Source organism: Balaenoptera borealis (genome assembly GCF_965194805.1).
Source record: "Balaenoptera borealis genome assembly, chromosome: 17".
NCBI classification, from domain to species: domain Eukaryota; kingdom Metazoa; phylum Chordata; class Mammalia; order Artiodactyla; family Balaenopteridae; genus Balaenoptera; species Balaenoptera borealis.
In genome coordinates, this window is record NC_138876.1 from 73010866 (window position 1) to 73036257 (window position 25392).

A 25392-nucleotide genomic window follows, 5' to 3' on the forward strand; every position below is an offset into this window, starting at 1 on the left:
TTACTATTCACCAATATCTGTTATCGTCAACTTCCAGATACATGGACAATTTCAATCCTCTGCATGGCCATGTGACCAGTTCTAGCTGATAAAATATGAATGGAAGTGATGTCTACAACTTCTGGGTCAAAACATCTATCTGTACTTGAATCTCCAGCCACCTGTTTCCCTAAAATATTGTTGGAGGAGGTCATGTGTTTGAAATGACACCATCTTTAGATAGTGAAGCCTCCATCAGCTGGACTTCTTGGGACAAAAACATGGACAGAGTTCTTCTGCCAACCTATACTGGGCTTGTAGTATGAGCAAGATACCAACCTTTGTTGTGTTAAACCAGTGAGATTTGGGGGTTATTCATCATCATAGCGTAATCTAGCCCCTTCTATTTAATACATAATGGGTACAAGGTAATTATTCTATGCCTCTTGAATCACCCTCATCTTTGATTGTTGATCCTGTTCATATCAAATATGGATTTTCTTTAATGTTATGGTAGATAAATCTCCATAAGAGTTAGTTTTCCTAGCAACTGACTCATTTTTATTAACAGTGATTTTTGATTAACAATTATTTTTCTTAACAATGACTTGCCTCTCTGTGGCAGCTGTGAGAATATACCTCACACTCCTCCAACTACAGGGAGTGTAATTGACCAAGGGACCCAGCTCGCCTGCTCTAAAATCCATCATTATGTTCAGAGACCAGCAGACTGCTCCAACCTCTGACTAACTATGGTACGGATTCTAGAGCAGGCATGTTCTTGGAAGACCTGGACTCCTCTGACAGCCAGCTAGCTCAGTGACTTCCTGATGACCTTGCTAAACCTTCCTTAGACTGCACCTTACTCTAAGACACTGCAGCCCACCTTCCTTTTTTCTTTTTTCATTGGAGATCAGACCTGCATTGCAGTCTGACAGCTCACCCAAATGTAAGTCTTGCTGCCCCCTATTTTCTCTCACACAGGCATTTTCCCTAATAAAGACATGGTACATTTAATTCCATCTTGGCATTTGCTTCTCAAAGAAGGCAAACTTACTCTCCATGTCAGAGCTAAGATTTCCCCCAAGTATCAATTCTTTCTGAGTCTGCTTATCTAGTGATCAGATTCACTATCTTAGAACTATTAATTTTCTTTAATTCATAGCCAGAAAGTTTAGAGCTACAGAGGTGCTTGGAGAACTGGTCCAGAGTTTCTCAAAATGTAGACCAATCGTATTAGAACCAGCTGTGGTGCTAGTTTAAACGTGTCTCAGACCTGCCTGCTGAAACTGAATCTCCGAGGATGGGACCTAAAAACCTAAATTTTTAAAGTAGCTCCTAGGGTATTTTTTACTTCATATTATGGAGAGTCACTGTTCAAGTACACATAATTTGGAAATCCAGTGAAAGAAAGAAAGAAATCCAAATTACCCAACCAATTAAAGTCAGAGTTCAGCCTAAAACATCGGTCTCCAAATTCCAATGTCAGCAAATTAACTATTTACATGGTATACCATATTATGACAACTACATCCCAAAGCTGGAAAATTCCTACGCTCAGAGTCTTTGATGAATTGAGTAATCAGAACTTATAGGAACAGATCTTTGACCTTGTGGTACATGTGACATCTGTTACTGTCTTCAAATATCTGACAAACATCTCTCCATCTTCAAAGACTTGGTCATGGTGATAGCCAATAGTTGTGAGCAAAATACTGGAGAGATAATCATGATCATTTTTCCTGGAGCCATAAATCTAAAAACTTCACAGCTAACAATATGGATTAAAGAAGAGTTTCAAAATTAAATCTGTGGGAGTATTTTGGAATAAACTTTTGAATGATTAGTTGATCTGATGTTTATTTTAAACATTTGAAATAACGAGGTCCTGAAGAAGTTGGTCTAATTATGATGCCCACTTTAATAATTAAATTCGATATGGTTAGTGACATTTATAACCCCTGTAGAAAAACAGCATATAAATTGAAAAGAATCTTGATGATTGAAGAAATAGCTCATTAAAATAAAAGAAAGAAAGCAAAAAACAAACAGAAAAAGAAAAAAATGAACAGGAACAAAGCCACAGCTTATCAGAAACGTACATAAATGAGGGATAAGAACCAAATTACAGAGTTTGGGTACACATATATGTAGTTAAAATGGGAAGTCATTTGACATGGGAAGTCAAAGTCTGTGACAAACTGAGAATAAATATAATCAGTGAACACAAAGGTCATGCATGAGTAGTAAACCACAAGTCAGATGGAAGTTAATAGTTTATCATCAACATTAGATCAGCTTATATTAATAATATTTTGCTCAATTGATCTCCAAATTGGCAATGGGATAGTAAAGGCATTCATTATTACCAATGGTGGAGAGAAGTGGGAATAACAAAAATGTAATTGTATTGGGCTTCTTTTTCCTAGAAAAGTAATGCACAAATCTGCTTTTATCATGAAGAAAATGCTTATTGTTGGAATAGGATTTAAAGATAAAATACTTAAATTATAGAAAGTAAGTTAGTTTATGGGAGTAGAAAATTTAACTTTGGGAAAGCTTCTGGATAAGACTATAAGCTTCATAAAGATAGATCACATTTCTTTCATTCACCGTTGAATAACTCAACACATAGAACAGGGCCTGGCACCTAGGAAGCATTCAAACAGCAATGAAATGAATCAACAAATATGTTTTTATCATTGGAAATCCAGGAGATTTTGGGTGTTTACCATGACAAGAAGGAGAGGTTAAAGTAAAAATTAGTTCAAGTCTTTTTATATATCTTATTCTGTGGTATAAGTTTATGTCTATGACTGAAGGCTATGTTCAATGTTATTGGTCTAAAAACTTACTTTGCTGAGTTCTATTATTCAATTCAGATGAGAGGAAGCAGGAAGAGAGAAGTGGAAAGATAATGTAGAAAAACTTTATTCATCGAAAGGACATTCATGGATTTAGAAAATGTTAATTACTGCAGAAAGTTATTGCAATAACAACAGCAGGAGTACGGAGAGGATAGTTTGAAAGAACCAACCAATTCTTTAAATGTTTATTAATAGTTGTTGTACCATGGGGTTTTACCATGTCAATTAGCTGATAGTAAAGAGATAATTGCAGGAGAGGTGGGTCCAGGTCACAGCTAAAGTTGATTTTATTTTTTATAAAACTATATTTTAAATGTAACCATAATCTCTAATACAGATATTCATGATGACTAGCTTTTCTCTCTGTACATACGTGTGTATATACACTCTCACCACAGCACTTATTCTCCAATCTCACACACTGCCTGGTGCTTACTGGGCATTTCTGTGCTTTCTGAATTGAAAACGTAAGTAAAAATAATCCTTTCACAGACTCAGAATCCCTTTAAGTATATCCAGTTTGTAAAAATCGTTTATTAAAGAATGTATTCATGGAGTGCTTGTCGCCAGTCTCTTTGATTACCTGATCTTGTCAGAACAATTAAAATGAAAAACTACTGTAGCCTAGTTCTGGGAACGGAGAGAGTCAAGTCAGGCCAAGACATCCAGAGAAGGGGCACGTCCCTCTGATCTGGAAACTTGATGCTACACAGCTCTGGGCAAAAGAACGTCTTTCTCCACTTGACGTTTTCATAGCAGCCCAAACTTCATAACCTTTGACTTGACCTTGGCCAAGGTTTTTAGCATTTAGCATATCAGCCTGGGAATCACTTCTCACGCTAACATCACCCATTGGGAACTCCTGCAAAGGCCCCAATTAAGTATCCTGTCTGTCTAAATATATTGTGACTACTGCTTAGAACACTGAAATCAGCAGGGAACAATTTGCTAAGCCAAGTTTCTTTTTCACCTATCACTGTTTTGTATTTAAACAAATTGACAAGATGAAGATAGTTTGCCCAACATATGCTATATTACAATAGTTCTATTATTATAATTTTAAAAGTTTGACCTACCACTAGGAAAGGAAAAACACAATCCTACCTTTCAGTCCATGGGATATGAGTTGAATAATGAAGAAATATTTTGTTAATTTCATTCCCAGTCTTCTCTGTCTTTAACACAACAAGAGCCAAATTGCAACACATTCCAATGAAGAAACACTCTTTGAGATAACATCTGGTAATTCCTTAAGAATTTTCTACATAAATATCTTCTACTGAAATATTAAAAACAGAATTGAAGTCAAATATCTTCTTAGTTCTTGCTTCATGCATCTCAAGGACTTAATTTCTTTCCATTTCACCCCATTTTGCCTTGGTAGTATCTTCTGCTTCCAATATTGGATTTTTTTTACTTTCCTGGGTATTTGTTCTTCAGTGTAAATATTTTCCCTGTACTTTGTAACTCCCGATCTTCTAAAGGATAATCAATTGCAATTTCTTGACATTCCAATTTTATTCCATCTTAAAGCACTATATTTTCAATTCCTATTCAGTCATATTTCTACTAGATTGTACCAGTTACTTAATGGTGGCTGATGGAAATTGCAGTGACAGCTGACTCTGAATACTGGATAAAAAATACTGGGTGTGTTAAAGCCTATTCTTTCTAATTTGAAGTCTGGGATTAGGGCTTTTATTTTGTGGTCAACAAGTATGAAATTCTATATTAATTTCACTAAGAGTGGGCATAAAGGAGAGTACAATTATTGATGTGTTTAATCCTTAAAAGTATCAGTAATTAGTTGCTTTTGTTGTATTAGTGCATTCTATAAAATTATCATTTAGATGCATATTACTCCTTTAGAAGTGAATGTTTCCATGGATTCTAAATAGCCAGAGGAAGTTAGGAGGAGTGTTTCAGTTACAGTATGTTACCCTTGTACAATAAAGAGAGGTTAAAACCCAAATTATATACAAATTTGAATGACAAATATTGGTGCATGCTCTTCATCTTGGGTAGCATCTCTTGGACACTGGACAAGCTCTTTTAGGTAGTTCTCTTCCATTTTTCTTTTAAAGAATAGAGCAAATGATTTTTAAAAGAAAAAAAGGTTTGTTATGTATCATGCATTTATTTACTTCTAGAAGTTGGTTTTAAACTTATAAAACCTATCAGGAATATAGCAAAATTATGTCACTGTGTTTATTCTCTCCTGGGTAAAATATGAATTTATTTAGAAAGAAATGTAAATTAAGCAAAAAGAAAATTAGTATTTTAAGCTTTTAAAAGAATGCTTAGAAAGAAAACATAAAAATTCTAACAATTTTTATACCTCAATTATAATGCCATAATGCATTCTTTGCAGAAGCAGCTTTCAGAAGACAAATGTACCCACAGTAATATGAAATTTTACATATTTGGACAAATATTTAACTTAGTTTAACATTTAATCAAGGCTTTTTTTCTGTTATAGCTAATTATGTAATCATATAATTTTAAACATTTAGCCTAATGTTCTCAGCAACCTTATAGTTTAATATCCTTATAAGAATTTTCATTTAAAAATTAGAATTAAATAAGTGATATTAGATAGCTATTTCATTCTGACACCATAAAATAAACAGAACTTTATTTTTACAATATTTATTTAATAACCACATAATTAATAGAAACATTTTATTACATTAGCACCGATATATTCAACAATAGTCTTTATGGCAAAAATGTGTGTGTGTTTAGAAATAGGCTATAATTTTGAAATTCACAACATTGAATTAATACAGCTGTACATTTATTTTAGTCAATATACACCTATATTACATAAAAATTTTAAAGGATTTTTAACTTTTAAAAAAATCTCCATTTAATTTGAGAAGAGATTTTCCATACTGAAAAACTCATTTTTAATGCAAGTAACACCGATGAATTGCCTATGCTGGGACCATATCTGATGATTTCTGCTCAGAGTGGGTTCTTTTATGAATAAGTCTCTGCAAGCTAAGTATGCTTATAAATTCATTACAAAGATTTCAAGGGTAGAAAGAATGTACATATTAGTGCAAAGAAAAAGTTTCAACCTCTTCATCAAACATAACTCTCTTATTCTGAAAGTAAAAGCCTGAGACAAATCTGGGTTAATTTTCAAAACAAGAAAACAATTATTTATCTCAGTCCTTAATTTTTAAAAGTTTACCTTAAAAAAATTAAACAACCTGTGCTTGATATCTTTAATTATTTTTTCCTTTACTAGATCTTAGTTATTGGAGAAACCAGGAAAAGGCTTCTTTAATCACCTATTCACCACAAAGGTTTCTAATTCGATTTGCAATTTTATATTTCCATATAAAATTTGAGAAAGAAAGGATGCGGAAATGTAACTGCAGAAATAAATTGACAGAAAACTTCAAAACACTGACTTTTTACTACCCTTCAGAATGAAGGAAATTATCCAGGGAGTTCTCAAAATCAAAATCAGGTGGCCCCTTCAAAAGTACAATATGATGAGAGCTTTTAAATTTCACAGATTAAATGTTGCCAAGAGCTTAATATTTTCACCGCTTGTTGCGACTCAGTGCCATCTGGCTTTTGTAACTGATGTCCTGCCTCTTTCGGGCAGCAGAGGGCGCTCTGGCACTGTTGACAACGGATACCTTCTGGCGCACTGCGCTAGCATCTTGTTCCCAGGACGGAAACACACTATTTCCCTGGAGGGTTGTCGTTGAGTATCTCAAAGGGTCAAGCTGTTCCTAAATTATTCCGAGAAGCTGTAATTTGAGACCACTGAATGAAAGTTGCGATTGTCAAAGGGCCCCACCACACGACGCGTCGAAATTCTCCAATTGCGAAGCAGGGATTGTTTTACTGCAAAATGCTGAGCATAGAATTTCAGAGCAGGGAAATTGGCAATGGACATTAAAGCGGATGTTTATTTTTAAGAGAAATAGAAAATAAGTAGTCTTTAAAAATCTAGAAATATTACGGATCGATAACCACTCTAGATTTAATCACGGCAACCAGATTACTGAATTGTGTATTCCCTTATCTAAGTGGTATTTTACCTTCTCTCTTTCATATCATGTACTTCACTTCTATTTAGAAAGTAATTTTTAAACAGATTAAGCTTTCTGCAGACGAGTTTAGACCGTCCTTAAAAGGAAGGATTAGGGTGAGGGAGATTAAGTGTGTCCCAGTTATGTAATATGAATTATAACACAGCTCAGGCAGGAATATTTTGCAGCCTTGGACCCTTGTGGTTTAGTGAAATATCTGAGGGAATGCGGACGCAGGAGATCAGCTCAGTTGCATGAATACTGGAAGGAAATCAAGGCTTCCACGATAACGTGTAATGCTTTAAACCCACTTCAGTGTCCACTGACTCATCTTAACTGGCACAAAAGGAATATTCCCCAACCCTTTCCTTTTACCATTCGAGTAGCCCTTTTTTCCCTAATGTATTTTAACCTACTCCTTTCCAAATTGTATAAAATAAAATATATACCTAAGTCATCAATGGATATGAAAGACCAAACTCTCGGAGTTCTAAAATCAGAGGACAAATAAATTCTACCCTGAGGGAGGGGGCGAGGACATCTCCCACTGAGTATACTGAGCTCTGCGGCGATGTTTTCTGAATCATTTCATACATCTCCACCATTCAGGTGTAAAAGAACGACTCTGATGAAATCATGACCCATTTACAGTCCATTTCTGTGTCTGGATCGAAATCGGTGTTGCTGCCTCCATTGCCCTGTCTGGATTGTTTTTATCTAGTCCTAATTTTAACATCGTTTACGTTTGTGAATTTATAAGCAAATGCAAGGAAACGCGCAACAATTTTTTTTTTTTTTTGAGAGCCCAGGCTGGCTACAAATTGGTTGATTTTCCGTTTCTTCCTCTCTCTCTCTCTCTCTCTCTCGCCTCTTTGATCCATTATTTAGTTAGAGCACTTAAATTTTTATTATTTACATTTAATGCTGTCAATATGTAGGTTAGGACGATAAAATATGCTGAGGGATTAAAAGATCTATTGAATGTATTAATACTGACCCCTACGACCCTCGGCTCTAAAGCGAATCTTCTTTTCCTAGGATTCAGTAAACACCCTGCCCTTTTCCATCTGCCGGATCTAGGAGGGTGCTGCCGTTTGGTTTCTTTCCGCAGTGCGGATTTCAGGCCTCCTGGCTCTGCAGTGCCTCCCTCAGGCCGGAAAGCGCGCAGCATGCTCGGCGCCGCTAAGCGGTCTGCGGGGCTCGGCTCTCTGGACCCGCGTCGGAAGGCCGCCCTGCTTGCAGCCCGGCCAGAGGCGGCAGGCTGGGCGAGCTCCTGCTTGGTCTCACCTAGTCAGTCCCCGTCCCGTGCCTTCCTGGTCAGTCTCGAGGCCCACGCTTGAGCCCGTCGCTAATCCCTCTGGTGAGCACACCAGCACCGTTAAGGTGCGGAGCTGAAGACCTTACATTTTGTATGTTTTAAGGAAGAAGACTTAAGAAGAAGAAGAAGAAAAGCCTTCATTCTCCTCATTCTCCTTCTTGCAGGTCCGAGATTCGGTTTTCAGCCTAACTAAATGGAAATTAGGGATCTAGTGGAAATTGTTTCCCAATGTACATAGATCAAGCGCATCTGTATAAGTGAAGACAGAAAAGTACAAGCCAAGGGTGGGGAGAGCGAGAGTGGTCTATTTCGGTAAACTATTAGGTTTCACGGTTTACGGCATCTCCTTGCTTTTAAATTTTCTTTCGCAAGCTACCTAATATCCAGTTATTCTTTGGGGTGGTGACAGGAGGGTCCTATCGCTTTTTTGGTAAAATTGCCTAGAGAAGAGGGCCGCGGTCAGCACCGCGGACAGCGCCGGGAGCCGAGGGTGCGGCCGCTTCACCGAGTCCTGTCTCCGCTCCTCTCCTTTGTTCCCACCCCCTACAGGCCAAGGCAGAACAAAGACATCTATCAAGCCTCGCTTTCTCAGCTGAGTTTGTCTTTGGCTCCAAGGCCGTGGTGCGGAACTACTATTACCTTAACAAAGTCCAGCTCTGTGGCTTCCAAATAAATTAATTTGCCCAGTCCTTCTAAAGTTTGTGGCCTGGCCTTTCCCCCCTGTCCTACTCTTTTGACTGATTTGACCATTGCGGCTACATGGAAACAAGGAAATCGTCTTGGTTTTTTGTCGTTTGTTTTCGTTTTAAGCCAGGCAAGGCCAACTCGAGAATGGGAAGAGAAAGGGGACAGGTGGGGGCCGGGGGCGGGTGTTCGGAGCTTCGCGAAGGAGCTGAGCTACTGGAGGTTTCGTGCGCAATGTGGAGAGGGCGGCATTTAATGTTAACATTCTCTCACTTCTGTTTTGTTTCCGCATCTTGGCCCAGGATTGCAAACAATCACACTACCTGCTCTCGAAAGAGCCACTGCTTTCTAAACGCCTCAACTCTGTAGAATATTTGCACAGACGGGAACTACTGTTCTCCTGACAGCTGTCACTGAAGCTCCCTTAAAATCCCCCTGGGGATTTAATGCCTGCGGATTTCCGAGGCTCTTAGTGAAAACTATGACCCTTTTGCTTTCGTAACACTAGGCTGGTTCCGGAATCAGTTTGAGGGTCTTTATGTGGCAAAGGATGGGTTCGTTCTACCACCCCTCAGCGCCCCTTGCAAGTGCCTTTTCCGCTTTCTTATCCTAAGACGCTCTGCTGTCCTTCAAGTGCAGCCGTAGGCTCCGCTCTTGGCATTCACCGCGTGCCTTAATTGTATGACATTAAATCAAGGTCCGCTGTGAACACGGAGGGCAGAGTCTGATCTTGATCCGGAAAGTAACTGAGACACTGCGAATATCACACTTCTCCTCCTGCCCTTTCCCCTGCCCGGAGCTCGAGTCCCTGTGACTCCCTCAGAGTCGTAACTCAAACTCGGCTCCTGTCTCAGCTCGCCTCCTGCCACAGCTGCCAGAGCCGCTGCTAATTAGTCTGTTCCGTGGAAGTGTAGACGATGCATGTGTCTGCGTATACATATGCATATATCTGCATGCCATTTACAGCACACCTAGAAATAAATCTAGTTTTCAAGTGACGGCGTGGATCGAAGTTAATTACCCCTCTGGTACAGAACTAACTTCGTAATCATGTTATTTTACTGAAGGCAATTAACTGAGTTGGTTCGCCCTGCATCTCTTCTAAGTCACTTGTAAGGACCGCGCCATTGCATGTTCTGCTGCAGAAAGCTTTGCCAATCGTTTCCTGCTGTCGGGGATGAGATCTAGCACATAAAAAAGACAGTAATCATACGTGTGTGTATGTAAGATAAACACGCAGACATGCCTAGTCTCTGTGTCCTCTGATAACGTTACCGCGGTTTTGGTTGGGAGATTTGGGGAAGAGATGAGAGTCCAAGGGCCGGCTGGGTCATCTTTCTTTGTAATGCGGAAAAATTAACTCAACCGCACCTGCCTAGTCCCGAGAGAGCTGGGCGGCCCATCTGGTCAGGCTACAGCTCTGCTGCAGAGAAAAGGCTGCTCGCTAAGGCTTCCCCGCCGCCGGGGAGCGCGGACCTCGGGTCTGGGCCCGGCTGGGGGTTACGGTTCAGAGCAGCGCAGCGGACGCGCACTCTTCAGACTGCTGCCCGAGTCGGGAGGCTGGCGGAGCCTGGGCCGGGCGGAGGGAGGGCGAGCAGGAGAGAGGAAGGGGTGAGGGGAGTTGACCTCTACGGGCGGAGCCCTCTGCACAGCGGGCAGGAGGCGGCGGGCGCGGCGGCTCTTTTCTCGGCGTCCCCTACGGCGCGGTCCGCGGGAGGGAAAGGCCCACTCCGGCCCCGGTGTCCGAGGAAGGGGGGATGATCCGCCACTGCGGCCCCGGGGCGGCGTCGAGCTCGGCTGTGGCTGCAGAGGCCGCCGGGAGCCGGTCTAGCGCGGAGACCCCAGCACGCGCCCCTGAAAAACAGAATCACAGCGCAGAATTAGAGAGGGGGGCTGCAGGGAGGAGGGGGAGGCTGGGGAGAAGGGACAGGAGGCGGGAGGGAGCAGGCGAGGGAGATCAGGTGACGGCAGGACGGGAGCCCAGCCGGCGGGCCGCGACCTCCGTCCCCAGGCTTCAGGCTGGGCGCGGAGGGGCCGGCGGCGCGCGAAGCCCGAGGCGCGCAGCCCGGGGGGCGGCGCGGTGGAGGTGCGCGCAGGTCCCGGCCGCGGAAGCCGCGAGACCGGGGGCCAGACGCTGCGGCACCGCCGCGGCCCGAGAAGGGATTTCGGCAGCTGCAACGGTCAAAACGCGTCCGCAGAGGGTCCTCCGGTGCAGTCCAGCCGTCCCCGCATCCTGTATCCCCTTTCCCCCCGCTTCACCCCTTCCCTTCCGACCACACTCGGGATCCGCACTCTCCAATCCCCACCCCTTCGTGGCTCAGTACCCTGCGAACTGCAAGACCGGAGAGTCCCAGCAAGAAAATCGAAACGATCGATGCGAGAAAGAATTACATATACACATAGCCCCAGAAATCCGAAGCAGAAAGACTTGCTAGCCCTGCTCAAACCTGCAGAGGACCAAAGCGTTTTCAGTCGCTGCTGAGCGCGTTCTCGGAGGAAAGAGGAGGCTGAGAGGCTTCCGTGGTATAAGGTGCTTTAGGGTGGGAGGTGGGCGTAGGGAGGGGGTGGATCGGAGCGGTCCGGTCTTTCCCCCTCGCTTGCTGATCCAGAATTAGGGATTAATGGCTCGCTCCAGCCAAACAAATAAGGCATCTGCCTTCAGCGCAAGAGGATTACACGGGCTGCTGACGTCACCAGTCAGACAGATGTTGGCTCCCAAAGTCCTGAGCAGCTCGCTGTGTCCTTGAAACCAAAGAGCCGCAGAAGGCGCTCAGCCCCCAAGAGCTGCGCCTGGGTACAGCAGAGGGCGAGCACCCTGCCCTTGCCTCTACACCCCACTGGCACCGACACAGTGGCCCAAAGACAGCCCCCTAAGACGTCGCGCCCCCAGTCTCTCCAGCCCTTTTCTCACAGCCCTACCGTCAATGCTCAGGCTCGCTCAAGGCAGGTCAAAGTCACCATTCTCGGTTGCCTCTCCCTAAAATGGAGACAAGAGCCCACACTTTCTGGACATCTCATCTAGATCCCTAATTCTAAGCTTTTGGGCTCTTGTTCCCTCGCACATAGACGGCCAAGTAGCAGCAAAATAAGCACCTTAGGCCGGACAGAGCCCACGCTCCAGATGAGGGGCGGCTTCTTAATTAGGTGCGCAAGCAGCAGAAGCAGGGCTTATCTGCGTCTCCTCTTCTCACCCCGCCGCCAACCTTTCTCCAGGCCAAGGTTTAGGTTTATGTTTAATCTTATCACGAATGCCATTTGGGACTAATGTGCCTTTCTAAACAATGACCCTCTCCCAACCGAGGTCCGCGTCCCGAGCAGAGCCCTGGGCCACCACTCGGTGTGCCAAGGGGACCTCACCATGGTCCTGATCATTGCATTTTCTTTGCAAGTACTTTGAAGACATTGTCAAAAAAAAAAAAAAGTGTGTGTGTGTGTGTGTGTGTGTGTGTGTGTGTCCAAAATATGTCTAGCACCTAATTTTAAGAATCTATACATTCAGGTAACTGCAGCTTTATTCTATAGTCAAATCCAATGAGTAAAGATCAAAAATTAATTAATTTGTAAAGCCTAAACTCTCTTGAATTTGATGTCGTTTTAAAATTTAAATTTAATTAACTATAAACTATTTTATTTTTTCACACCTGCGTATTATTTTTGCTTTATATGATTTCCCAGGCCTCTACAAGTCACACTGAAGTCAGGTTATGAAATAAGCCAAAAGACACATGGAACTGGAAATTTAAATGAGCAATTTTGAATGTGTTATGTAATCCACAAATGAAATGGCTTTAAATGAAGTTCAATTCTGGAAAGGAATAAAGGCAATTCATACAATGTAGGAAACAAAATAAATTGATCTCCAACACAGAGCCACACTGAACCAACCATGTGCCCCAAACCAAATGAATATATATGGAAAAGATCTGCGATTTTCTTAGAAAAAGATTTGCCGACAACACTGCATTGACGATTATATATTACAATCCTAAACAGGAGTAGAGGAGTAGCTGGATTATATCTCCATTCATATCATTCCTGTCTATCAAAGTGGCATTTAATTTTTCAAATTCTATGCATTTAGAAATTCAGTCGCTGATAAAAATCAATTGAATTTATTCCAGTGTCATTCAGCTAATGCCAGCCTAAAAGAGTAACATTTCTGTATCCTCACTCTGTTTCAAGGCCTTGTAAGAAACAGCCCACGTCTTAAAAGGACAGATTTGAACTTGTTATTTACCAGTAACAAAAGGTAGACCTCCTCTTATCTTAATTGGATAAATAACATATACTATTTGAGCAGGGTATATAAGTCATTGTTTCTTTGAAACTTGGTAGAATAAGTTTGAAATGCCACAATCTAAAGGAATCTAATTCCTTCTAAAAATCATAAAGATTGCTTTTGTCTCCCAACATGTTTTGAATGTAAACCTCCATTCTGCTTCCACAGAATTTTACAAGAGTTCTTTTATGCTCAGTGATTTCATATTAGTTCGCTGTCCATGGTCTTGATCCACATGAAGGGAGGTGCTAGTGGTGCATTTTGAAAAATGTAAATCACAATGCTTCTGCACCAATTTGATGCTGTAACATTTTAAGATAATGTCAAGAGGGGAACATCTATAGGCTTTAAGTTCTCTCTTCCATTCCAGTTGTTTTCATTTTTCTATATTTGCCACCAAATTTAGAGTACAGGAAGCAGATGGGGAAAGTTTGCATCTTGAGCTGATAAAATCACCACAACTTTTAGGGGTCCAAAGAATGGTAGTAAATAGGAAATAGTATTTTTCAACCTGCAATTTTGTTTTGTTTTGGTTTTGATTTCAAAAATGTAAGGCATCCTTGTATAGGCATCCTTGTCCACTTTTACACATGGTTTAACAAGTGCAGAAAATTTTACAAAAATGACAAATTAAGAAAAAAGGCCAAACAACAACCTTCTCAGTTCTCTCTATAGATAGATATCGATATAATCACACACATATGCACATACAGAAGCACTAAGAGTATTACCCTAAATCCCTTCTTTAACACCCTATAATTTTTTTCTTGTGAAGCAAAGGAGGCATATGGTCTAGTAGTTAAGGCTGCGTAATAATTCCTTCTGTCCAAAATAACGTTTCACCTTCGGTTTAAAAAACAAAAGATTGACCTGGCAGAGTAACATTTAACCTCTCCTGGGGGTTCCTTGAGGGGGTGAAAGAATAAAGAAAAAACTTTCCTCCTTCCTCCAAACACTTAAGTGTCTTTTGTCCTTTATCTTTCCCTTCAGATTATCAGGAAAAGTATGTTATTTATATACATATGTATATAAACACACATAAACAGACACTTATTTTCCGAATCCCTGAGAGCCACTGCGGATCTTTGAAGGGCATCGACCTGCACAAACTGGTCATATTTTTGTTTTGATACAAGTATCCCAACGGTAAGAAAACAGGCTCCTGCCCAATCTGAGGTCGGTACCCACCCCAGGCCACGGGGCCGAACTACAGCGATTCACACTTTTCCGGGCAAGAGAAGGCTACTTTCCGAAGAAGTCTTTAGAACTTGGAAAAATCCTTGTACCGGAAGAAAATGGCCTAAACACAATAGGACTCGCCATTTTCTCCTTGTGAAGCACAAAGCGCTTGGCGCTGCCCGACACACAAAGAAAGCGTGAGCCCGCGGAATTCTTGCACATTTCCAAGAGGCCAAAAAAATACCTCCCCCAGAACCACAAATTCTCCCGCCTGGGCGCTCTGAGACACACTCTCCCACCCTCACTCAGCCCCTGTCACCAGAGGATCCTTTATTTGAGGTGTAGAGAGAAGACCCATCTACCTACGAAGGCGCGATGTTAGCTAGCCAGCTAACCCCGGCAAGACTAAGTCCCACAAACCGAGGGCCCGGACCAGCGGCGGCCCCAGACTCCATTCCAGGCCGGGGGCGCTGGCATTCCCTTCCTCCTCCTCCTCCTCCGCCTCAGATCTCGCCTTCCAATTCCATCCCGTCCCCCCGGCACGTCTGGTAGTCCGGGAGCTTAAGGATCTCGGTGACCTGATTTCCATCCCCTGCCAGGAACCAACCTTGCAGCCCGGAGCCGGGCGCGAGGCTCTCGAGGATGCTCGCTACGCGGGAAGCCCTCGGCTCGGCGCCCCCCGCCGTCCCCCGCCCGCCGCTCCAAGTCGCCGCATCCAAGACAGCCAGTGCCCTGCTCTGCACGCCCACCGCGGGCGGAACACTTATCCCGCTCACGTGCGGAAAGTGCAAGCTTCGAGGACAGCCCTGGGAATAAAACCACCAAAACACAACCGGCGCCCCCAACTCACAAAGCGAACCCTCTCCATCCCGCCGGCGACGCGGAGCCGGGCTACCGCAGGAAAAGATCGTACTTACAGCCGGCGCGCGTTTGGGTAATCCGCGTCTCAGCCTGTTTGGTTTGTTTGTTTGTTTTCAAAATATATACACATCTCTAGGTACTTGATTTTCCACATCTTCCGCCGTTGAGAAGGAACGAAAACAAAAATCTTGTAGCCTAGCGGGGATGGGGGAGGGGGATGGAGATTTTCATTGTCTACGCTCTGCACATGCAGCCCAAGGAAAGACGCTCATTGCCGTGTGGGGCTGCTTCTACTTTCTGCTTGAAATTCAGAAGCTTTCAATGCAGGAAAGCGGGGGTTTGGTCTCCCTGCCTCCCTCCCTCTGCGTCCCCTTCTCTCCCTCTCGCTCTCTCTCTCCCTCTCTCTCTCTCTCCATCTTTTCCCTCCTCTCCCCTCCCTCTCTCTTCTCCAGCTCGAAGTCTCAGTCTCTGTCTCCCTCTCTCTCTCTCTCTCCCTCTCTCTCTCTCTTTTTTTCAAAAGAGGGCAGGTCGCTTCCTGCATCCCAATGAGTTAAATCACTCACTTACTTCTCATGCATCAGCAGCCTCTTTAACAACCCGAGGGCTGCAGGCACAAAAGAGCATTTAGCTGCCTCCAATTTGTGTAGAAGGCCTGTCCTTAATTTGTTTTTGGAATATAATTAAATCATGTATTTCACGTAATATGAAAATACCAAGTTCCCAACTTTAGCGAATGAACTGTTAATGGTAACCTTTGAAAATATACCCACCCCCCCTTCTCGTTGGTGCCCTTAGAAAGGGCCTAGGACGCCCCAGAAATGGAGAGGCCAAGGGTTTGGGCCCAAATCTACCCGCCCCTCCCCCATTTCACACGTCAAGGTCACAGTCGTCTGATTTCCCCCCATTGATTTAAAATGGAGCCTTTTTAAAATCAACCCTTTGCCTTGGAAAGGAATTAAGTCTTTTTGTGGTGTGGGAAGAGCTGAAGGATTAAATAAATAAATAAATACATCCTTAATCTGAAATACACACGTAAGCAGAATCAACTGTGATCAGACGTGGGGATGCGGTGGGAGGGAGGAGGAGGGGGGAGGCTGACACCATGCGAGGGTGTGTGGTTTTCACTCTCCCCTCCACCCGGCCTGGAGACTTCTGAGGGTCTCTCCGTTTTGCTCGGGTTTCTTCCGGAGGTTGAGTGGGCCTTACCAGGCGACAGGGCCGGCGCCTCTATCTTTCCTCTCTCTCTCTCCTTTCTTTCTTTTTTAAAAGCCCTCAGAGAGTCTCTGAGGGGTCCAGATCTTGTGGACACCGCCCAATGGTCGGGGGGGGGGGTCGTGTGTATGGCTCCCCCATCTCTAAAGGGCTGGGACACAAAGAGCAACTCTGCCTTCCTGCAGTTTCTCTTTCAGAAAAAACCCCAGGCCCGGCTATTGTTCATCCTCAATGAAGGGGGTCGAGGGTGACAACAGAGAGCCCTCCTCTTACCCCCCACTCACCACCCACCTCCTCCCTCACCCCACCCACGGCCACTGCTCAGGAGACATCTGGGCATATTTTCTTACTCCTGAGATCCCTGTCTGGGAGATCATGAGATCCAACATCACTAATATCTTGGGTTATCTTCTTTGTATTTTCTTCAGCAATATTCCCTTAAGTCGTCAGCCCCCGCCTCCCGGCCCCTCATTTTCTGGTTCTAACAGCGCTTGTTCGGAAACATTGCACTCGGATACCGGAGAGGTTCGGGCTGCAGATAACAGGGCGCGCCGTTCCATCGAAAGGGAATGGAACACTCTAACTCGTCACCTCCCGCCTCTGAATATTCACCCTTATACCTTAAATCACCCTGGGGTTTTGAGTAAGGCCATGTTTCACCCTGAACATTTATCAGACCGGACTCTGCGGCCTCTGCTGTCGCAGGAGGACGCAAAGGCCTCCAGCACCCGGCTGACATCTGCTTGGGAAAAATTCAACAATACCCCCCAACGGGGTCTCTTGCAAAAAGTGAAAACCAAAAATGAAAGATGATTTTTAGAAGACGGAATATATATACTAAAAATGCTGGGTTTGGGGGCTCAGATTACCTAAGATAGAACATCTCTTCGGTTGAGCCCAGACCGAAGGCCTCGCTGTACGGGTGTTTTACTAGCGGCGAGAGACGACGTTCTCTTTGGAGACACTAGAAGGAACGCGCTTCGTCCCCCCGCCCTTTATCTTGCACCGGATGATGCTCATTCTATGCGTTTCCACTTTATTGACCTGGGATGTGGGGCTGTTAAAAGATCGGCAACTTCTTGCCAAAGCTTGAAGGAGGCAGGGTCACGCGGCGCGCACAGCATCCGGCCCCTGGGAAGATGCGGCTCTGTCCTTTGCTTAGCCAGAAGGGTGTGCTCTGTGGGGTGACCGCCTCAGACGATGCCGGTGGGCCCCGAATCCGGCAAATCCCCCACCCCCGCCCCGGCTCTAGCGATGCCAACTTTGCCTCATCTTTCCGGGTCCTGGAATTTCAGCCTTGTCGGTGGGGAGGCCTTAGGAAGAGACCCAGGCTGCGGGGGCCTTTCCTACTCATGGGCCGCTCCTTTGCCCGCGGGTTATTCTAAGTAGAGGCCGCAAAGAAAAAAAGCTAAAGAGATCAGAGGAGAATGCTGGAACATTCGCCCGGGCCTTTCACCCTCACCCCAGATGGCTGGGCCGGGACACCTGCAAAGCAGCCCGCAGCCGCCGCCTCCGCGCAGCTCTCCCGACGCGGGCCACAGTGCCGGATCAAATAAGGTCATCTAACATCCTGGGCCCAGGGATCGCTCAGTCCCCCGCCCAAAGAACCTTCCTCTGGGCACATTTCGGTCCCTTCGGAGAAGAGAGCTTCCGATCCCCGCCTCCCGCCATCGGCCCAGAATTTGAGCGGGCGACTCCTTTCCGGCCCCGGGTTTTTTTTTTCGCGTTTGCCAGGCGCGCAATCCTCCTCCTGCCCTGCGCATCTCGTCGTCCGGGCTCGGAGCATATGAAAATGTAACCCAACTCGTTGCCAGAAGTTGTTGCTAATTAGTGGATAATAAACTTCTGTAGCCAGGGCACAAAAGTCTTTTAAAAGTGCAAAGGTGTTCTTTGTTATGGCATCAGAAAAGGGATTAGCATATCAATTGGACTGGGGGGACCGGACAATGAGCCCTCCTCCCCCCGCGCTGCCCTGAGCTCGTCGCCCGCCGCCGCCGCCTCCACCTTCTCCTCTTCCTCCTCCTCGTCTTCCTCTCCCAGCTCGGGGAGCTGTCAAGGAGCGACTGGCGAGCGCAGGGCGGCGGGCCGGGGCCGAACGGGCAGGCGCAGTGCGAGCTTCCCGCCGCCCACCAGGCCGCGCAGCCTGCGCGGCCCCTCGCCCTCGCCCTCGCCCCGCGCCCAGGCGCGCGCCGGGGCGTGCGGGCGCGCGGAACCCGAGCGGGGCAGGTCCCGGCGGCCGCGAGGGCGGGGACCCGGCCTGTCCCGGGAGGCCGGCCTCGCGCAGCCCCACGCGGCGCCCCCTCCCCGCCCTCGGCTCGGGTCCCGCAACCCCGCGCCCTCTGCCGCCCACGGGCCGCGCGACCCCCCAGCGGACTTTCCACTCCTTTGGCAACGGGGAGCCGCCAGCTCCCCACCCTCCTCCGGCGTTATCTCGGCCGACCCGCTGACCTCCCGACCTCGCCTGCACGCGTCGGGCGGTGCGCGAGCATTCGCGACGAGCCCAGGCCCGCGGTCTCGACGCAGCCGTGGCTTCGGGGGCGGCGGGTTCGCGCGGCCCGTCCCGGGGTCGGGGTCGGGCCGCCCGCCCGCTCGGGGGCCGCCCAGGCGAGGCGGCGGCAGGGGCTCCGGCCCAAGCAGGCCCGGCGAGTCTCCGCGCGGCCTGGCCTGGCCCCGCGCCCCCGCCCCGAGCCGACGGGAAGCTTAGGAAGGCGGCCCCGGGCCGGGTGCAGGAGAGCAGAGCAGAAGTAAGTCTCTCGGAGACGGAGACGCGGCCCCGGCCCCCTGTGCCGTCGCGCCCTCGCCCGGCCTCGTCGGCCCCGGAGCGCGCCCGGGCAGGGAGGGTCGCCCGGGCCTGCGGGGCCGCCCGGCTCTCGGGAGCGGAGGCGCGGAGCGTGGCGCGGGGAAGAAAGGCGAGAGGGGGGAAGGCGCAGCGACGGCGCGCCTTGCTGGCCGGCCTGGAGGGGCCGCGGGCCCGGCCGCCTGCCCGGCCACCTCTCCGCCCCGAAGCCCCCGCCGCCCGGGCTACCCCGGCGAGGAAACGTCTTCTTCTCCCCTCCCCCCCTCTCGCCTGTCTCCCTAGAGGCGGCTTCCGTCCTCTAAATGCGTTTCAAAAAAAAAAAAAAAAAAAAAATCTCCGGGGCTCTCCTCTTTCCACCCCGTCTCGCCTCCCCGGACACTGGTGTTTGGCGAACAAGCGCCAAACTCACACAAGTTTCCCCGAAAAGCAACGGCTCTAACTGCCGTGAGGAAAGATGTCGGGGAAAAACGTGGAGGTCGGTGTTTCCCTAAATGCAAAACATCAGAGAGGGATCTGAAAGGAGCTTTACTTTCCCTGCGAAATCTCCATTGTTGCTTGGCGAACAATGGGAGCCTGGGCGACTGTAGGGCTGTGAGGCTGAATAGGCGATCCGCGGGATGTGTGCGGGTCAGTGCTTGGGGTCCCGGGCCGAAAGCCCCTTTCTCAGCTTGCCACAATGAACCAGAGCAAGCTTTAGTCTTTACTGGGTCACCGGCCATCCTCTATTATTCAACACTTCACAACAAAAAACACTTATTAATCAGCGCTGACCAGCGGCCCCTTCTGAAACAAGAGAAGAGGGGAGAGAGGGAGAGAGAGGGGTGAAAAGAAGATTGAGAAGCCCTGGACAGATCTTTCTAAAGCCAGAGCAACCATAGGGTACTTTCCTCCAGTGGCCAAAGTTTCTCTGACACAACAAAGTTTCTAAGCAGGCCACGGAGACCTAGATTTCTCCTCGTCTGCCTTCCTCCCCGTCTCTTCCTCTGAAGAGGTTGGAGACTTTGTTGCGAGGAAGGATGGCTTTAGGTCAGATTACTAAAGCCTGATCTTAAAGATCTAGTCGCTCTTGGAAGATAAGCTTGTTTCCCAGCTGGGCCTCCGCTCTGGAGATGGCGCAAGGAAGACGGTCCAGCTCTGCTCTGGGCACCCTGCTGATGGATGAGGTGTCAGGCCAGTAGTCATGTGAGGACTGGTTTCCAAATGGTATGAGCAATAGTCAAATGTGGTACTTTTTGGTGATACTGAATGCAATCTGTAGATTTTCTACTTCATCATGTTTCAGTCCGGATGTCTGAAAAGACTAAACTTGCTTGCTAGAATGAAGAGGAACTGATGATTCCCGTGCTTAGACAGGGATTTAAGGGAAAGAATGTGATGAGTAGTTTTAGGGAAGAAAATGGTTCAAAATGTTCCATACCACGAAAATCAGTGGGTTCTTTGTTCAACTTTGATAATTTTTACAGAGCTTATTTGATGTTTGTAAGCTAATTGTATTTCTTTCATTTATCTGGTTACGGGCTTATTATGAACACATGCTCAGGCATATATGGACACATATACATCAAAGTGAAATGCTACCTACATCAGCTTTATGGATGAATTTAATCCATTTGGAACTCAGCTAGACATTTTTGATGGCAAAATTTTGTCGCCTTTTGATTTGGGGTTGGAAGCCAATAGTTCTTGGTGTTTCTGTCTGTTTTACATTACTCAGGTTGTAATTTAGCCAAGTGAGCAAAGCTCTTTTGTAATGGCTGATGTGTATAACTGAACAGAGGCAGCAGATATTGAATCTTGGTGGTCAAAAGACATAAGACAATTATTTTCCTAAAGAAATAGGAGTGAATGTCAAAGCAGTATTCTTTTTAAGTTTAAAATTTCGTTTGTGTGCACTTTTGGATTCCTGAGTGACATAACTAACCATTTCCCTTGTTATGATTCAAAGAAGACTTTAAACCCAGAAAATGTATGGATGGGGGATTGTGTCTTCAGCAAATTAAGCTGTAGAACTAGATGGCTTGGTAATGGAAGCAAGAATGCAGAATTACTTTGTAGGAAACTACAGTAGTATTTACCAGAGTTTATGCAGTAAATGCAAAAAAATGGGTTGCAAGGTTTGGTCTCAGGAAGTGTTTTACTTAGATGCCTACTGTTTGAGATTGGCTTTTTTATGTAGAAAATATTGTGTTACTCAGATTTTGCAGAGCTCAACGCTTCTTGCAATGGAGTAATCAACTGTTATCTGAATAATTTAAAGCCTGGGATTAAAGGCCTTGGAGTTGAATGCTGACAAGCTCTCACATGTAGGCAGGGGAAAGTTTAGTATTCTTCTCTTTCTGTATACTTTGAAAATAATTTGGTCATGTGTGGTGAATTATTTTTAAAATGTATGCATAAGAACAATGAATAATTCTTTCACAAATTGTTTTCCAAATGAGCAAATAAGATTGTTCAGGAAAAGAGTGGGAATCTTTCTAATACCTAACTGTGTCACCTAAAATGGAATGTTTTAAAAGGACTATTCTATAAAAAACATATTTGCCAAAGAAAGCTCCACTCTCTCAGAAAAGTGTTTAGAGGGTGTGGATACAGAGAATATATTCATTCCACAAATCCATTCGCGGGACATGACAATTTTATGTCATATTTTTCCTTTCAGTATTTTGGTTGACTTCCTAATTTGCTTAAGGGAAGCATTGTTATATGTGTGTGTGTATTTTTATTTGTAAACTGAAGGTATGTACTAAATGGGACTGATCATTCACAGATTATCTTCTGAGTGAGTTCTGTTGAATAAGCAGATAGTAGAGAAAAGCTCTAATCTTAATATATAATACGTTGAATGTGCATATATATCATCACACAGCACATCATGTTAAAACATATTTATAGACTCCAAATACTTTTCTTTTCTTTCTTTCTTTCATTTTTTTTTGGCGGGGGGCGGGGGTGCTAAGAAATTAACTAAATAGCTTTGTAATGACATCCCCTTAAACATACCAGTGAATTTGTATGGAAATTGGAATAGCTTCCACATTTGTCAAAGGAGAAAAGAATAATACATAAACATTATTTTTAGCAAATGTTTAAATAGAGAAATGTTATTTGTTGGTATTATTTACCACGGAAGCAATAGTTATTAAATTTAATATATCTCTATGAAATCATTATTCCAAAGTACAGTTATTCAGTAGTGTATACATATTGTTGCATTTTTTTAAAAAAGAAAATACATCTGTAAGAAGAACCTGAAGATTGGATCATAGATTTAACACATCATAAAAATTACTTTGTAGGTAGCTAAGTCATCTCTATCCTGGAAATTGTTTTTGCCTTAAAAAATCCATCTGGACATTAAAAAAATGCCACATTTAAAAAACTCTCAGGCTCCAAAGGAAACAAATATCTTGATAGAACTTGTGTATCTTTATCGAAATGAAGGTTAGGTGGCAAAGCCTGTGGTTATAAAATGAAAAGTATATGCAATCTGAAATGTTTATTTTGAAACATATTTCAGTTTTGCATTTGTTCTTCCTGACAGATGCATATAATTCAGACACTTTTACATCTTAACAGAATTTGTCAAGTTCAGTTCAAATTTATATCCACATGATCCGATAAAGTATAGTATCAATAGATTATCATGAAGTGTAAATGTAAACTCTACCAAATGTTGCTTTGATACATGCTACTTTTTCTTTTATCTAAAAATCAATCAATGCAGTTTTTCATGATAGAAGGTAAAAAGGAGCTGATAGAAATTTGACTTGCCCCCTGTGATTTGCCCCGTTGCCAGAGAATCCTGGTTAGTTGTATAGATCTGACTTCTGTGGGGAGACTCAACCTGGTACTTATTTATTTATAAACTTCCACCTCACTAGAGATTCCAAGTTATATTTAGGAAACTAGAACCTCACATGATATGTGTTTATTTGATTTAAATACTCCATGAGTACCCCAAAAGTAATTTTTAATGGAAAATTTTCATTAGGTTTACATGTATTACATCTAAACATCCCTGATGTATTTCTGTACATACCAAGACATGACATCTCACTTTTTGGAAACAAAAGAAAATCAAGCTTCTGAATGAAACTCCCCCCCCCCAATTATTTCCACAGTTCTTCTTAGTTTAACATTTCCTTCAACTAATTGCATTTTGATACATATGCTATAAACTCCATTTTGACTTACACAATTTTTCATCCAGAAATCTATCTGCTTATATAACCATTTGTGACAAAGCAGAGTATTCTAGAGAATTTCAGAAAAGACACCTAAGATATGTGCGTGTGTGTGTTTAAACCACTTTAATTTCAATGGGTTATGGATGTTTATGATAAGTTTGAAAGGAATTATTCAGCACTCTCTTCCTTTATGGTAGTTTTTAAAAAATGAAAGCTAAATTTTAGAAATACCTACAAGATAAAAAACACAAAATGAAACACTTCTATATTTGGATTTTTTGCCCTGGTAATCAGAGACCGAGACTATAAGTTTGATACAAGTTTTCTTTCAATTAAGGAGGCTCTTTGGAGATGCTATAGGACACTAGCTATGTTGAGATTATGGGAAAGAGCTAAGATGCTTTTGTTTGTTGTGTTTTGTGTTTTGTGTTTTTATGGATCAGAATGGAGCTCCACATCCTTGCACTCCTCCAGCGCCCCTTGTTATGTTTTATTGCTTTTTGTGGGAAAACTAGTGGGAGCAGGGGTGTGAGACAGGAGGAGGTGTGGGCAGCTGAGTCTGCGCATCAGGTAGACTTGGTGTGGTGCTGCTCATGGTACTGAACCAGTCTCGTGTGCCAGGAAAGGATCCATCTTTCAAGCTTTTCTCTCTCTGTCATTCTCCTGCCTCTCCACTCAAAGTGCCTAAGAGATCCTAGGAAAATTAAGCTCTCACAAAAATCATCTGTTCTGTACCTGACGACATTGGTATCAAGAGGCAGGAGAGTGACTCAGGTCTCACATCAGGATTGGCCTTTTGGAGTTCATGCTAGTCTGCATCCATATAATGTTATGTTTTGTGTATGTGCACGATGTTTTAGTTCCCAGTAGTTTACATGTACATTGCAGATGCATGGATTCCATATTTAAAATTAAAACCCTAAAAACGAGAACATTTGCTTGAACATATTTTGTAAGAAAAAAAGCATTAGAAGAGAAAAGGTCTTAGCTATGGGGAGGGAAAAAATACATAGCCATGAAAAGAGATAATTGCACTGCATTGCAACTAGCTTTAATCAAACTCCCGTTTTCTGAAGACCACAGTTAACTGATGTTTATGAACATCTCAAGAGTTTTTCTAGATACTCTGGCTTCTTCTAAAAGGTAGCTTTTATAAAACCAGCCAGCTGAAACTCAGTAATATCTCAGCTGCTTTTTATCCCAAGGTGGTCTCAGTGATCCCCTGAGACTCAGGGATGAACAGGTTTCTTTGTGCATATACATCGCTGCAGAGTCTAGCCGGGACGAGTCGCTCAGGGGCCACCTGGGAGGAATTGAGATTGGTGCCTCTGGGCCTGGGTCAGAAGGGCTGCTAGGCTTCACGTGACAGATTCCTTGGGCTTTTGTGAAGGACCTTGTCCTCAGGAGCAGAGCCACAATTTCTCCAGCTGTAGAGTAATAACAATTTCATGCTTTGGTGAGGATCTGGGTTTGTTGGCATCAATCCTAATGATTCCTACAGCTTTAAAGAAAACGAGCTTTGTGATTAAGCTTTCATTCTCTCTTCCTTTCCCTCCTCTTCTGTCTCTCCTCCTTCTCCATCACTCTCTTCCCTTCTCTTCCCTCCCTCTCCTCTCAGACTTTAGTGCCACTGAATCAGCCCTGTGGACAGATGCATACTCTGCTATAGGTTTGCTTGCTTTGTTAGTTACTCTTTAAAACCTCTCAGGTGAGGGCTTAGATGAAGAGACTTTACTCAATTTTGGTCTATTTCTTTTTTCTGAACGTTCCACTCTTCTAAGAAGCTGAATGTCTTAGACTAGCGTCCTTGCTGAGCACAAGCCTCCCTCTGGTGTCTGGAGGTCAGGCCACAGGCACGGAGAATACCAAACTGCAGGTATCATGTTCATCTAGGGTGGGCTTAAGGTGGCCTGAGGTTACTGATCTGAACCATACCTCTGCCTAAGCACAGTCTCAAACCTTCAGGAACTCTCT

The 25392-nt window shown here is 44.5% G+C and overlaps 1 long non-coding RNA gene across 1 annotated transcript; it reads right to left on the reverse strand.

The window, feature by feature from the left end:
• Window positions 1-9939: 9939 nt before the first annotated feature.
• On the reverse strand, window positions 9940-18188 carry LOC309615042. Its single transcript, XR_014236517.1, has 2 exons — window positions 11351-18188; window positions 9940-10757 (listed from the first exon to the last, which is right to left on the reverse strand). It is a non-coding gene; the product is annotated as an uncharacterized lncRNA (long non-coding RNA).
• Between the last annotated feature and the right edge of the window lie 7204 nt (window positions 18189-25392).